Here is a 6202-nt window from a genome sequence, read left to right as displayed (position 1 = left end):
AGAATGGGCCACCCACTGTAGAGGCTGCCTGCAGCCCACAGCCCTCTGTCTAGGTAGGGCAGAGAACAAGGTCTAGGAGTGGGACCGAAGAGCCAAGGTCAAGGTATGTCCAGACTGTTGTCAATGGGCCAGAGGCTGACCTGAGTGGAGACCCAGGATGCTATGATAAGACTTCTAGAGACAGATGGTGTTTGCATCAGGGGGACATTCAGGTCACTTAGTAGGGCTGGTGAGGGGAAATCCAAGAAACTGGACCCAGCTCTGGGAAATAAATGAGGCAAAGGAGGTTAGGAGTCCAGGGCTCAGGGGTAGGGCCCAACCCCTGCCATGGGGAGAAAGGAGGAGGAAAAAGGCATGAGGAGCCCAAGGGATGGGGCAGTAGGTTGTTTCCAAACTCTTCCAGGCAGTGGGGCAAGGGCCCTTCGTAAGAAGTATATACTCCTTGGTCCGAACTCAGGGCAGCAGAATGGTCAGGACTGGTATAGATGGGGAGAGAGATGTATTGGTTGAACCCTCAAGTCGTAGCACTTCTCCCAGAGGTCACAGTGGGCTAATATACAGCATTGTCATAGCTTAAAGTCTGCTCCTGGGACTCTCCAGAAGTAGTTGTCCTTTAGAAATACACAGATCACCCTGGAGATGCAGAAATCTAGCCCAAGGCTAACAGCCCTGACATCGTGCAGGAGAACAAATACTGGAACCCACTGTGGACAAAATAGGGCTTGACTTCCCAAACCACCTGGCCTAGGGCACTTGAACCAGAGTCTTTCTACATCATATTGACTTAGCAAGAATGTGAGACATAATTAGCTTACCCCTGATCCACAAACCTTGCTGACAGACATTGTTTTAAAATGTTCTGTGAACACAAAACTGTTTATGAAGTTTTGGTGGGGAGAGAGGTAGAAGACATTGATTACAGACCTTCACCATGTATGTATTTCATGTTTCAATTTTTCACAATAACCATGTTATGTTTATGATTCAAAGGTATGTTAGGCCGGGCACGATGGCTCACACCTGTAATCCCAGCACTTTGGGAGGCCAAGGTGGATAGATCACCTAAGGTCAGCAATTCAAGACTAGCCTGACCAACTTGGCAAAACCCTATCTCTACTAAAAATACAAAAATTAGCCGAGCGCTGTGGCAGGTGCCTGTAATCCCAGCTACTCAGGAGGCTAAGGCAAGAGAATCACTTGAACCCAGGAGGCAGAGGTTGCAGTGAGCTGAGATTGTGCCACTGCACTCCAGCCTGGGCAACAGAGCGAGACTCATTCGCAAAAAAAATTAAGAAATAAAAACATGAAAAATAAAAGGTATGTTAAAATAGAATGTCTTATGGAAAGTCATTTAGGACTTTTGGAAAATAACTGCTGGAAGCTTCTGTCGGAGTCTGTTCATAAGCGTTTCTGGTGATTTTGTACCATTGGAACAATTGCTGTACCCAGAAAGGAGAGTTTGTAATAGGCAGCTGTAGAGGGAAGCCCCTCCTTGTCTCTCTAACTCACCCCATGAATTAGGAACTTCTAGCCCTGCTGAGCTGTTAGGAGAACCCTGCCCCTCCAGTGAGTCCCTCCTACTCTGAAAGACAGTGGTCAATGATTGGATGAGCAGGCTTCACATCTCCTGGGATCAGTTCATCTTCTCCCAGCAGAGTTATCTTGTTTAAGATGGTGCACACCTCGGGCCACTCTCCCTGTCTGGGGTCCCTGTCTGAGTTGGACAGGAAAAGGCGGGATCTTTGCCTTAAGGTCTAGAATTGGGGGAAAGTATTTGGAAGACATGTCCTTGGGTCCACTTTTTTTTTTTCCTAATCCAGCTTTGCCAAAGATTAATCTAATCAAAAAACTATCTCTACCTCATGTCTGATCTATTTCTGAAGAGATTCAGAACTCACAAATAACAACATCAACACAATGACAACTAACACTTATTGAGTTCTTACCAGAGGCCAGACATGGTGCTAAGTACTCTACATGGTTTGAGGTTTTTTTTTTTTTTTTTTTAATTTCAATTTCATTAGAAACTAACACAGAGACACCAGGATGAAGGCTGGTGACAGCAGAGCTGGGATTCACATCCAGGCTGACTTCACAGCCTACAATCTTCAACAGCAGCCACTAGAGTGGGTGATTTCACTCTCCTCCTGCTTCATGGGAAGGCAGTCTGTCTGTCTCCCAGGAATGGCTGGGACAGATGGCCAGTGTAGGTGGAGCTCACCATAGGACAATGCTCAGATCATAGCAGAAAGTGGGAATGGGACAAGGGCAGGGTAAACAAGGACCAGGACAGGTGTCCACCTGGCCAAGTAACCAGAGGTGAGGTGTGCAGTAGCCTGGGGGTAGGCGGGGGGCAGGCAAGCCCAAGCAATGATTCCCAAGAGAGTCACACAGAGGCAGCCCATGGGAGCAGCTTGGAGGAACCCCTCAGGGATCCCTCCAGCTTGGAGCTCAGACTCACTCTATTGGCTTTACCCATTCCTTCAGCCAATAAGTTTATTAAAATACCCTCATTTGCCTTTGCCATGTTTGGTCATAAAATTGTAGACATTAGAACTGTAAAGCTTAGAGATTTATTTAACTCTCTGGTCTTAGAGATGAGTAAATGGGACTAGAAAGGTGAATAAACTACCTAAGGTCACAAAACTATGTGGTGACAGAACCTGGTTGCAAACCCAAGCATTCCTCCTTCCCTTCCAGGGCTCTTCCCATAGTATCATCGTAAGGCTCGGGATTCTGGTCCTATCAACCTTTATGGAAATCTACTTTGGGTTAGACACTGTGATAAATGTCAATGTCCGGCCTAGAGTTGATTTCCAATCTCAGCTACAGACTTACAATGGGGTTCATGAGATTGAACCCATGTTGCAAGGTGCACATTGGGCTCTCTGGAGCAGTTAACATATCTCTTAAAACTTGCAGGTTATAAACAGATGACAGAAGGTATGACAGAGGAATATAGGATTGATTTTCTATGTCAACAGCAACTCCTAATTTGTATACTGTCTAATAGCCAATATTCCGTACCTTGAGAGACATCTATTCTAGCAATATAAGATGATTTTACTCCCCTCCCTCCTCTCCCCTATGTAGCCCTTAGACTGAAAAAAGGCCTTCGAGTTCAATAATCATCCCAAGGTCACAGAGCAAGCCAAAGGCAGGACAGACTTAGAACGCTGTGCCCCAAATCCAAATTCCCAGGTCTCTAGTGTTAAGCCCCTCTCACGTTACCTCACTCTGCATAGATTTCTGTCATGATAATAAAAAAAGGTCACTCAGTCAGGAACTTTGTGCCACTAGAATAAAGAAAGGATATGGGTCTCAGCCCCAGGAAGGCCAGTGCAGGCGGATAGAGGTGCAAGGAGAACTACAGGTGCAAGGAGAACTACAAGTGCAAGTATCACTAGGCCAGGTGGTACTGATTTCACCAAGGCTCTATTTGCAGCTACAAACGAAGACCCCAAACTCTGTCCCTCCTGTCATCCGAGCCTCCCTGCTGTTCTTTTAACAGAAGCATTTTCCTGCCTTCCTCTCCTCCTTCCAAAAAACCTGACAAATATGTTGTGTGAAATATCAGAACTAATTAGACCAAATGGTGTTCATATCTGTCATTGGTTTTTCTGGGGGGAGAGCTGCCTGTGTCGTGGAGGGAGAGTTTATTAACTAATTAAGGGCAGTATTTAGCAGGGAGAATGCCCTGATCCTGTAGGAAAGAAATATGGGAGGACTGGAAAGGGCTCGTGGATGGGTCAATTAAGAAAAACCAAGAATAGAGATAAAGACACAGAGAGAGTGGACCCAGAAGATGGTGTGGGAGAGAGGCAGGAACAAGATGGAGATAGCATAGCAGGCAGTGAGTTCCACAGTTCATACAGTCAAAATAGGACACTTTGCACATAAGTATAAGTGCATTTACCATTCCAATCATAAAGTACTATAGGAAGGAGGAGGCAGTTTGTTCACAGTCAGTATTTAGTTGTTAATGCTACTGTTACACAACCAAGAGCAGAGACCACATCTTATTTTCTTAATATTTCTCAGCTCTCAGCAGAATACGTAGTATTGGTAGTTACCCAAACATTTGGACTGGAATATGGTAGAGGAAGAAGAGGAAACATTTACATGAGCCTAATTTATGCCAGAGACAATCTAGGACCTTTTAATATGTTTTTTCTCTTTGAGGAATATCTGAATAGAAGTAACAGATAAAGAACCGAAGGATGCTGAAGGATAAAGACTCCAGAAGAACTTTCAGCTACCTTCATAAATTCAAAATACTATCATGTGAAAAACAGAATGGATTAATTCCAGGAGATCAAACTAAGATTAATTGGTGGAAGGTATCGTGAGGGAGACATTGATTCAAAATAAAGAAGAACGTTTTAATGATTAGAACTATTCAAGAAATGAAACAGGCTCTCTGGTGAGAAGGGAGGAGGTGGGGTGGCACCCATCTTCCTGCATATTAGACCCAAGGCCATGGGGCATCAATCAGAGGTGCTTGAAAGGAATTTCTGCAGTGGGAGGAATGTTTAAGTTCCCTTAAACATTGGGATTCAATGAACCTGGTAGATTTTGAGCTGTAGCAGGCTGCATTTCAGTTGCATACAATGAAGAGTATTCTCCCTGCAGAAGCAATAGGGCAGGATGCTGAGAAAGTCTGAAACTTTCTTCATGTAGAAGTCTTTAGAAATGGGAAGAGGCAAATCAGGAATCCTTCTGGGAATATCTTGCATGGCCCACATACAAGGTGGGGGGTACAGGTGCATAGGAATGCTAGAGTTCTGCCTCATTCTCACTCCCTTTGCAACACCCACTGTTAAAAGGCAAAGACATCATTTCGGAGAACTAAGGAGCCAAAGACACATTTTGTTCAATGGCTCTGATTTGCATTTGTCCACACTTTGGCCATGATCTCTTCCCATGCATCTACCCAGGCCTGTGTCTCTGGTCCTGAGAGAACCTTCTGATCCTTCTACTGATCCTCCACTGATCCCCAGACCCATCTGAATTCAGTGGCGAGCTCTGAAGCAGCACAGAAAATGGATGATGCTTGGAGAGGGAGAGAGGATGGGGGGGAGGCAGCCTGAGGCAGTGCTAAAATCGCGGGTCAGCCTCTGGATGGTCCAGGCTCCATGTCTAGCTCTGCCACTTACTAGGTATGTGGGACCTCACTGGCCTCAGTTCACTTGTCTATAAAGGACATGAGGCCAGGCACAGTGGTTCACACCTGTAATCCTAGCACTTTGGGAAGCCAAGGCTGGCAGATCACTTGAGGCCTGGAGTTCAAGACCAGCCTGACCAACATGGTGAAACCCCGTCTCTACTAAAAATACCAAAAAAAAAAAAAAAAAAAAAAAAAGCCAGGCGTGGTGGTGCATGCCTGTAGTCCCAGCTACTTCGGAGGCTGAGGCAGGAGAATTGCTTGAACCTGGGAGGTAGAGGTTGCAGTGAGCTGAGATCACACCACTGCACTCCAGCTTGAGTGACAGAGCAAGACTTTGTCTTGAAAACTGAAATAAAATAAAGGAGATGATACTGCTATTTAGCTTATAAGACTGGTGTGAGCACAATATGAATTCCTATCCCAAAATAACAGCTAGGAGGTGAATGCCATTCACGGTGAGTACTTGGTGAGTGGCCTGGTCCAGGACAGCCCTTGCATTCTTTCCATGAAACTGACACCCACTGCCCTTGAAGGAGAAAAAGGAGAGTCACAGTATTCAAGGACAGCAGTAAGACCTGAATCAAGTGGCTGAAATGCTGTGTGTACAGGACCATGCAGAGAGTGGCAACAGTTCCAACAAACCTAATTTTAAAGAATAAACCAGAACAAGGAGAGATGGCAGGAAGACCAAAGCCAAATTTTCCCTGGGAATTGGGGGTGTCTGTGTGCCATTTATTTGACGACTGTCCTTGCCAAGGGGTCACCCGGCCTCTCCACTGTGGGCGGCTGAGGAGGCTCTTGCTGGGCTCCACTCTGGCTGCTCTAAGGGCCCAATGCAGCCATCCCCCTGGGCTCTTTGCCAGCAACGGTTTTTCTCCTAAGAACTTTTAAGCACCTTCAAGACAGACTTTGTAACTCATATAATGGATGGGAGAGCTGAGACAGGCAGCTTCAACTTGCTCAAAGTCACAGCATGAGTCTGCATTGGGCCTGAGGCCAGAACTTCCACTCCCCGTGCTGTCCTGAGGTTCCCCC

The sequence above is a fragment of the Chlorocebus sabaeus genome, chromosome 21 (assembly GCF_047675955.1).
Source record: "Chlorocebus sabaeus isolate Y175 chromosome 21, mChlSab1.0.hap1, whole genome shotgun sequence".
In the NCBI taxonomy this organism is placed as follows: domain Eukaryota; kingdom Metazoa; phylum Chordata; class Mammalia; order Primates; family Cercopithecidae; genus Chlorocebus; species Chlorocebus sabaeus.
Note: the sequence above shows the minus strand (reverse complement) of the source record.